Source organism: Onychomys torridus, chromosome 4, assembly GCF_903995425.1.
Source record: "Onychomys torridus chromosome 4, mOncTor1.1, whole genome shotgun sequence".
NCBI lineage: Eukaryota > Metazoa > Chordata > Mammalia > Rodentia > Cricetidae > Onychomys > Onychomys torridus.
In genome coordinates this window covers 102,575,548-102,585,932 of record NC_050446.1, presented here as the reverse complement: position 1 = coordinate 102,585,932, position 10,385 = coordinate 102,575,548, and positions in this window count along the sequence as shown.

Here is a 10,385-nt window from a genome sequence, read left to right as displayed (position 1 = left end):
ACCTTGACATTCATGGATCATTTAAACTTCAAGTAGATTTCCCAGCATAGCACAAATTAAAATAAAATAAAGTACAATAAAATAAAAATGAAAGCACAAAAATGTAAGGCACAATGTGTGTGAGTTTAAAAAACAAAAGCAGCTTTCACACAGGTGTCATTGATGATTTTCATCCCCCACATCCTGTATTTTGAGTGGTTGTCTCAGCCACTGGCTACTCTATGTAAGTAACCTATAGGTTCATCTTTACATCTTTACACATGAAGGAAGTAAGGCTTCAAGGGGTCAGAAACCTCTCCCAAGGTGCCTGCTGTTAACCTGCAGTCATATGACTTCAAAGCCCCCCACATGGCCTCTGGCCGCCTCTTGATGGTGCTGGGAAATGTGAGGATTGCTATGGAGTAGCTGGCACAGAGTGGCCAGCCCTCAATGGTTATCTTTCCCTTTCCCTGCCCTGCCTTTAAAGTGCCTTGAGTCAAATCAGAGATTTCTTGAAAATGGAGACTGCACTTCCCTGCCACCTCCAAGGACTCTACCATAAATGTATCAAGTCCAAAGCCCTTGTTGGAGAACAAAAGGAAGAAAGAAGGGAGCTGCTGGTTTTGTTTTTTGTTTTGTTTTATTTTGTTTTGTTTCTTTAGATAGTCTGCACCCTCAGAAGAGTAGAATGGGACACTGGAATCCAGCTGCAGAGACCCTGTGATTATCAGGCAGGAGAGCGCTGCCTAAGATGGAACTGCCCCAAAAAAGAGGAGCACAGGTGATCCAGCAAACAGGAGAAGTTAGCATCCCAAGGACCTGGTGTGGGAACAAAGCCGCTCTCTAAGATGTGGCTCGGTTTGTAGAGGGCTTGTCCAGTATGCACAATACCCTGAGTTCAATCCCCAGTACTGCATAAAGCCAGGCATAGGGGACACACTGACAACCTGGCTCCTTGGGAGGTGGAGGCAAGAGGAAGAAGTTCAAGGTCATCTTCAGCAGCATAGCAAGTTCAACTCTAACCTGGCCTATGTGAGACTCTGTCTTGAAAAAAGTATGATTTCAAAAATAGCCTCTAGGACCCCTTCCGAATTCAGGGCTTACAGAGAAGACTTAGGGACAGAACAGCCTAAGAAACACTGGCCAGAACACTGCTACATCAGAAGAAATTGCACATGGGGTCGTCTGATGCACAGTGATGACAGCCAAATGTGTGTCCTTCACAAGTTCCCCTCATCCTTTCAAATCACAGAAGTGTCTTTGCTTATCTGGAAGGAGGAGCGATGGAAGGAAGCAAGAGAAGACTGGTCTACATCGCAGGCTGCTTTTTGTCAGTGTTTTTACTGTTGTGTCTGGGTGAGTGAGGAACAAGAAGGAAGGGTGCAACCCGATCCCATCACCTAATAAATGCTTGATTGCTGTGGGATATAGTTGAAGATGTGTTACATTTGTTTATGCTATGGAACATTTGTTTAGTGATGCAAAGATGGGCTGCGTTCTTTTATGTTGCATTTCTTTAGCTCTGTGAAGCTGTGTTCCTGTGCCTGTCTAAAACACCTGATTAGTGTAATAAAGAGCTGAACGGCCAATAGCTAGGCAGGAGAAACAGTAGGCAGGGCTGGTAGGCTGAGAGAATAAGTAAGAAGAAAAGATGAAGGAAGAGAGAGGACACCAGGGACCAGCTACCCAGCAACACAGCCAGCCTTGGAGTAAGAAGGGAAGAAAGGAATAGAGAATAGAGAAAGATAAAAGCCCAGAGGCAAAAGGTAGATGGGATAATTTAAGAAAAGCTGGCTAGAACATGTCAAGCTAAGGCTGGGCATTCTTAAGTAAAAATAAGTCTCTTATTTGGGAGCGGGGTGGCAGGCCCCCAAAGAGTTAAAAAAAATCAACTCCCTGATGGATGGTGTTTCAGTCTGCATTCGGTGGCTATAACAGACTGCCTGAGACTGAGTAATTTGTATAGAAAGGTATGGTGATTAGGGTTCATAGTTCTGAAGGCTGGGAAGTCCAGATGCATGACACCAGTGTCTGTTTGGCTTCCCTGGAAGGTTCTGTGCAACTTCAATTCATGGGAGGAATCAGGACAAGCAGGCATAGGCACAAAGGGGAACAAAAGGGTGACCTTACCTAATAATAACCTTCTCTGTTACTAATTACCCCAGTCCTGTGACAACAAGAATTCATTCACACAAAAAAGCCATCACTGCTTTCACAAGGGTGCTACCCACAAGCACCCATGTCCCAACACTGCAAACCAAGGAATTAAACCTCAGTTTGAGTTTTAGTGAAGACCAACGGTGTTCAAACCCATGTAGACAGAGTGAGAACCAGGTTGGGGTTTGTCCTGTTGGAGGTGCCAGGGACATATTTTAAGGGCTCACAGAAGTTTCTTCTTCAATAAGGGAAAATACATGGGGGCTGTGCTCTGACCAAAAGCAGCTGAAGGGAGGAAAGGGCTGATTTGGGCTTACACCTCCAGGCCATAGTCCATCAGGGAGGAAAGTCAGGGCACGACCTCAGCCAGGAACTTGAAGCAGAAATTGTGGAGGAATGTGCTCACTAGATCACCCACAAGCTCATTCTAGCTAGCTTTCTTAGATCATCCTCAACCAGCTTCCTAGGGAATGATACCACCCATGGTGGCCTGGGCCCTCCTACATCAACTAACCATCAAGACAATCTCCCATCGTTGTACCTAAAGGCCAACATGATTCGGGCAATTGCTCAGACAAAGCTAAACAGGACAGGGTCCAAGGATCGACTTGCAAAATAGGAGAGACTCATAAAGAAAATGCTAAGTTCACTGAGTCCTCTTGAAAACATTGACATGATAAACTCACATTAAGGCTGCCACCACCCCTGGCTTCCTCCAGCCTTGTTACGTACTACATGGTGCTGGCCCAACTGTCATACTCTCCTGGATGTCCACATGGGCTGGCAGGAATCCAGGTCCCAGCACAGAACCAGGGAGGTATATGACAATCAGCTTCCAGGCATGCAATCTGCAAAATCCTCCTCCAGGGCCAGCTAGAGGCCAACTCTCCTCTAAGAGTCTTGAGATCAGAAATGAGAAGCATTCTCTCTCTCTCTCTCTCTCTCTCTCTCTCTCTCTCTCTCTCTCTCCCTCCCTCTCTCCCTCCCTCCCTCCCTCCCTCTCTCTCTGGGTCTGTGGGTGTGTGGCATGCATGTTGGATGTTTGAGTATGTGTAGGATTATGTATACAAATGGGTGCATACAGAAGCCTGAGGTTGACATCAGGGATCTTCCTCAATCACTTTCCACCTTATTCATTAAGGAAGGGTCTTTCAGCTGAGCCCAGAGTTCTCAGATATGACTTTGTCTAACTAGCTAGCTTGCTTCAGGGATCCCTTGTCCTTGCCTTCTGAGTGCAGGGATTACAGGTTACTGTGATTACCTGCCATTTGTGTGGCTTCTGAGAATCCAAACCCTGGTCCTCATGCTTACACAACAGGCACTGTATCCACTCAACCGTCTCCCTGCCCCTGCAGGAAGCATCCTTACGGGGAGATACAAGGTCTCTGTGAAATGGGATACACTGCAGAAGGACACGGGGTCCACAGGCTTACAGCTAGCACCAGAGAAAACAGAACTGTTAAACATGTGGGCTTTCTTCTTTAATGGAAGAAATTGACACCCGATCACCCAGAAGGCTAGAGTGGATGCCGTTTAATAACCTGGTGATCTTTTGCTATTCTGGGAGCCAGCCCTCACTGGAACCCCTCAGATTCATTGTTTCTCAGTCAATAGAACCCAACAGAACCATTATGAAAGAAGAGATCCTAGGTACTTGGCAAAAGGCTTTGCTATGACGCTTATTACAAACCCTTCTTCCCTAGACCCTTACCCTGAGCATTGCTTCTCAGTCAATAGAACCCACCCTCATGCTCCTTACAAACCCTTCTTCCCTAGACCCTTACCCTGAGCATTGTTTAGGTCCTAATCCTGAGCTTTGTCTCTCAGTGAAAAAACCCTTCCTTATGAAAGAGGTCCTCCATCAACAGAATCTTTCCTTACACTTCTTACAAACCCTTCCTTCCTAGGCCCTTATCCTGAGCATTGTTTTGCAGCCAACAGAACCCATTCTTGTGGAAGAGGTCACAGGTACTTTGCAAAAGATATATACTTTGCACAGGAGTTTCAGTGTACCATGCCTTAAGCTTTATTATGATAGTCGTCAGGAGGAAACTTTCTTCCAAAGTTTTACCGTGTTCAAATGTGTAAGAAATAAACTGCCGAGGGTCAGACTCCAGAAGTTTTAGCCAGCCTAGCTAAGTCACGCTGAATGGAGTTTCAGTTTTGCCTCTCATTTCCCTGCTAGCAGGGACTCCACAACACAGGGAGTAGATGAATTGGACAGTGACCTCCAGCCTGGACTGTGGCAGCTGTCACAGTCCACAGAGCAGGAAGACTATGGAGAAGGATGTCTCCTGTTTCTGAAGCCCAGCCAGGACTGTCTGGACAACATCTTGGCCAGGCTTCCTAAACAGTCTTTTTCCTTCATTTGCTGCCCCAACCTCACATCGGGGAACCTGGGGCTCCCTTTGAGTACCCCTCCATCTCCTTAAAGTCCAGTTGGCATTGCTGGTTCCTATAGGAGCACCTAGCATATTCCAGGCCCTCTACTGGCTGTAAAGCAGCTGGCCCTGATGACAACAGCAGAATCTCTGCTCTTTGTCAGCCTGCAGGAAGCGGGGGGGGGGGGGGGGGGGGGGGGGCTGGGGCTGGGGGTCCTGTCTCACCAGGTTCATTTGTCCTGGCTGTCTCAGGGGTGCAGAGCATGCACCCAGGTGATGTCATTTATGACAAATCCTTTGCAGATAGCCACAGTGTTAGTAGCACCCCTTCGCTCTTTCCCTTCTTCCCATCTCTTCCCTTCTGTTTTATCTGCTCCAAAATCCACTCTCAGGGAAGGATCTGGTACTATTCTGGGCCAAGGGGCAATGTTTGGGTAGCAGTTCACTGGGGTCTTGTGTGGAACGGGGAAATCAAAATCAAATACTAACCAATCCCTGTTAGCATCCTGTGGCTCCGTGTCCTTTTTCAGTGATCCACTGGGATTTTTAATGTAATTAATTTCATCTCTTTATCCTGTTTTGGGGTAGTAACAGCTTCCTCTGCCTCTCCATCTTCATCCTTACCTGATCAGAACAGCCCAGCTCTGCCCAGTCTCTGCCCAGGCTACACAGAAGGCTTTGCCCTGAGCAAGCCCTCCCTCATACCAGCCTGCTCTACCCATACCATCTCAGGAGGAGGCCTCCTGTGTCTAATTAGGCAATTCCAACGTTTGGAAACTTGGTCTGCACCAGGGTCTTTAATTACATGTAAATTTGGTAGCTACACGGTGAGAGCCAATGAAAATCCCTGGGCTGCCCTGAGCAGCACAGCACTCTCAGCCCTGGAAGCGTGTTAGCATGAGGCAGTGGTTTTCATTCCCTCCTGGCAGGTTCATTTTAGGCAGAGAAAGGGAACTCTCTTTGTGACCCAGGAGCTCAGTTGTCTCTCAGACTTCCTGCCCTGCCCTTCCCTGGGGAGAGAGGAAGAAAGAAGCCAAGTCTAGAAAGACTACAGCCTGCTGGGAAGCTTGCCCTCTGACCCTAGGGAAGCCAGAAAGACAGGTTTCCAGGGAGCAGTGGAGGACAGTAACTTTACCCCAGGCCACCTTCTCCTCCTGCGGACTTCCTGCTGCCTGCTGCCCTCTCTGAGACCCCTGTACTCAGAGCCTGCCCTGCCTCCAGGCACCTTTCTCCGCTGTGTGCTATCCTGGGAGAGCTGCTCCTGAGCTCTCCGGATTCCAGGGCTGCCTTCCCAAGGGCCAGTTGTCCTTCTTTGAGGCTCCAGGCCCAATTTCTTTCTTCAGGGAAAAAGACTAGCACCTGCAAGCCATGCCACCAGCTCTTATTAGCACTTAGGCAGCCATTTTTTTTTCATTTTTCTTTATTAAGAAATTTTCTACTCATTCCACATACTATTCACAGATTCCCCCCTCCTCCCACCCCCAGCCCTCTTTCCCAAGCCACCCTGCATCCCCACATCCCCCAAATCGAGGTCTCCCATGGGGAGTCAGCAGAGCCCAGCACACTGAGCCTAGGCAGGTCAAGGCTGTGCAAGGTGTCACACCACAGGCACCGGATTCCAGAAGCCTGCCCATAGACCAGGGACAGATCCTGATCCCCCTGCCTGGGTGCCCCCCAAACAGTTGAAGCCAAACAACCGTCTTTCGTATCCAGAGGGCCCAGTCCAGTCCCATGGGGGGCTCCACAGCCACCAGTTCACAGTTCATGGGCTTCCACTAGTGTGGCCGGTCATCTCTGGTCTACTCTGGTGACCAGCCTAGCAAATAACCTAGCTGTCATCATAGAGCCTTTGTCCAGTGACTGATGGAGGCTGATACAGAGATCCACGGCCAGGCACCAGGCTGGGCTCCGGGAATCCAATTGATGAGAGAGAGGAGAGATACTGCAGGCGAGGGATGTCAAGATCATGATGGGAGGACGTGCAGAGATGACCATTTTTTTTTAAAGAAAAGTTTATTTAAGCAATGCCACTCGTTCTGTGCAAGTCTGACTTGACCGGAGAGTGGATGCTGAGTGGAGAGAGGAAATGCATTCCTTGGTCCTCTGTGTCTTGTCCTGCCTGGACTCTGAAAGGTTGAAGCACCTGCCTTTACCACAGTGAGACTTGATTTGTCCCAAGAGAGTTCCTGAGTGGAAGTCTTCAAAAGGGGCTCCAAGGGAAGGCAGCCATTTCAAATGCCTGAGTAGAAATCCTACCTACTTTTCTGTAGCCAGGGCAGCACTTGGTCTGGGATCAGAAGCTGGACCCGAAATATTATGATTTGGAAGTGAAGGATATATCCAAACATATATATATGTTTGAAGTGGTGGTCCCCTGCTAGTGGATCCTATCACTGAGAGTCATTGTTTCACAAAAGTTCTGATGCAATCCATGCAGTAACCCACTGACAGATTCACAGCTCAAGGTGTTATTATTGGGAGGTGGTGGACATGGAGATGTGATGGAGTTCAGGAAGTACATCACAGTCAGCATGTTCCAGAAAGACAGCCCTTGGCCCTGCTCCTTCAGTGTTCTTCTCTTTGTTTCCTAGACACCATGAAGTGAGCAAGGACCACACTGACACCTTCTTTGGTGGGCTGTTACTATTATTTACCTTTCTGAATGGTTTAACTCATTTGAAATATAAAACCCAACTGGATATTTTGGACTATCTAATGTGTATACTATCTTATGGCCCCGTGGATAGTGAGGAGCAGGGTTTCAATGGAACAAAAATCATTTTCCCTCTCCAAAAATGTCTATAAATCCACCAAGAAGACAATTCATAGACAAGTGAAGCCATGCACAATTAATACATAAAGCAATGTGCCCTACCGTGGGTGGGATCATATACCATGTGGCCATTTGATCTGGACCTCTTTCTTGTATTTTCAAGGTTCATCCATTGCTGTTACAGGCATGTTGTAAGGGACATTTGGTTTGCTTCCACTTTCTGGCATACATCAACAAGTTCCAGTAGTTTGCATATTTTCAGTTCCCTTGGGAGTAGGATGATGGCAGGGTCATGTGATAACTCTACAATTTAGGTCCTCGAAGAGCCACTAGATTTCTATGCAAGTCAACTGCATTATTTTACATTCCTACTAATGTGCAAAGGTTACAGTTTCTCTACATTTTTGACAACTCTTATTATACTCCACCTTTTTTTTTATTATTATTATAGCCATGCCAGCGTTTGTGTGCAGTAGGACCTCACTGTGTCTTTCGCTTGCGTCTCCCTGATGGCCAGTGATTTTGAATGTCTTTTCTTGGGCTTTGGAGCCTTTTACCAGCTGGTTATTTTGTGACTCTTCTGAAGGAGACAGTCACAGGTCCTGAGCACACTGCCTGCCATCATCTGTGCAGAGGGCAATTCATGAAGTGCAAGCTGGTTCCCAAAGCCACCAAGCACTGGCCAAAGCATGGTGGATCTTGCAAGGTGAGTTTGGTAAACAGTTTTAGGGAATTTTCTTTTTCTTTTGCAAGTTTTGCTGAAAATAAGGGAATCTCAACTCTCCACTGTTTCACATGGATTTTTTTTTTTTTATCATGGGTGGTCTAAGATAAAATAGAAAATGAAAGAAAAATATTAACCTCCTTCAATTTTAAAAAGTCGGTTGTTTCTGGGGAAGAAACAGGAAATTGGGCACAGTGCCCAAGTGTTACAGGGTCGCATGGCTGCCTTCTCCCGCTGACATGGTTCAGTCACAGTTGAGACAGGCTCCAGCTTGACAGGGTGCTCTGGGCTCACAGAAGTGATTGCATGGGGGCTCTTGAGTCCAGTGTTTTTCCACCCCATATACTAATGAGGTCTTTAGTGACCTGGGCTTTGTGAGCTGATCTGGGCTGTCAAGTTGATTGGATCTGGGATCAACTAAGAGACATTCGGCTTGGTGGGTTTGCAGGGATATTTCCTGGAAGGATTAACAGAAGGGGAAAGACCTCCCCACAGTGGACAGCCCCTTCCTCCCAGCAGCTGGCCAGAGGTATGAACACAAAGCTGTTTCTGCCCACTTGCTTTCACTCTCTGCTGGCGAATGCATCTCCCCTGCTGCTCCACCCATCACTGACAGGCCACCGGAGTCCAGGTTCTTGGGACTGAAGACCCACCTGACCCTCTAGGAATCCTCCAGGCCTTCAGCACCAGGCTGGGACTGCTGAGGATCCTGGACTCACAGACAGCACAGCTATTGGGATTCTAGCATGCAGAGGGACTACCCAAACCTATTGTCCCCCACCTCAGGGTATGTGTGTGTGTGTGTGTGTGTGTGTGTGTGTGTGTGTGTGTGTGTGTGTGTGTGTGTTCTATTCTATTGGTTCTGCTCCCCTAGAGCAGTAATTCTCTCTCTTTTTTTCTTTTTTTTTTCCTGAGACAGTGTTTCCCTGTGTAGCTTTGCACCTTTCCTGGAACTCACTTGGTAGCCCAGGAATGGCCTCAAACCCACAGAGATCCACCTGGCTCTGCCTCCCGAGTGCTGGGATTAAAGGCGTGTGCCACCACCGCCTGGCCTGAGCAGCAATTCTCAACCTGTGGGTCATGACCCCAGAGGGGTCACATATCAGATATGCTGCATGTTAGATATTTACATTAGGATTCATAACAGCAGCAAAACTACACTTACAAAGTAGCAATGACATAATTTTATGGTTGGGGGGTCACTACAGCCTGAGCAGAATGAGGAACAACATTAAAGGGTCTCGGCATCAGGAATTTGAGAACCTGCTGCTCTAGAGAACACAGAAGCCAAACAGATCACATACTCACTTCTCCAGTGTCTTCTCTGCAACACCTCCCTCTGAGGACATTTTCCAACCGGACATGGAGGCTGGCCTCTATTGAGCACATCATGGTCTTTGTGGTCCAGGCCTTGTAGACCAGACCCTTCTCTGACCTCTTGGGTGTCTTTCCTCCCCCTGCTGCATGACTTTGGTCTCCAGGGGGGCCTCTCTTTTATATTCAGAGCCCTCCTTACTCCACTGGTTACCAGCCCAGTAAGCCAGAAATGGCTTCTCAGTTGAACTCTGTAAGAAACATTTCAAGTTTTGTCCTCAGCCAAGACAGGTGGATCCCTGGGACTCACTGGCTAGCCAACCTCCGCTCATCAGTAAGCTTCAGGTCCCAAGAAAGACATACTCTCTCCAAAGTCAAGGTGAATCATGTCTGAGGAACAAGACTAAAGATTGTTCTCTGTACTCTACATGTGTGAGCACACATATGCACCGGCACAAACACATGCACCTGCCCACACATGAACCTGCACACACAAACACACATGCATACAAGAAAAAGCCCCTGGACTGGGCTTCATTATAACAGAAAAAAAAAAACTTTCACTTTTCCTAAGATGCCTAGGAGAATAGAAGAGAAAGCCACAGAAGTGAGAGAAAATATTTGCAAAGCATCATCTATAACCAAGGGCTGGTACCCAGAAGTAATTTAAAGAAAACAAACAACATAATCTTTGAGATTGACAAAAGATCTGAAGAGACCCTTCACCAGAGATGGCTGGAGCTGGGAAACAGGCGTGTGGAAGGGGACCCAGCATTGTTAGTCACTAGGCAACTGCTATGACAACCACAAGCAAGGTCCCCTCCACCAGCATGGATGCCACGTAGGAGACTTACAGGGACTCTGCAGAGACCTGGGGCAACAGCGACTCCCATTCCCAGCTACTGGGGTTTGGACATCGGAATGAGCACGTTAATGAGCATTTTTTTCAGTTTTTAAAAGTGAATAGGAAGGCCAGTGAGATGGCTCTGTAGGTGACAGTGCCTGCTGCCAAGCCTGTCCACCTGAGATCCCTCTCCAGGACCCACGTAGTGGAAGG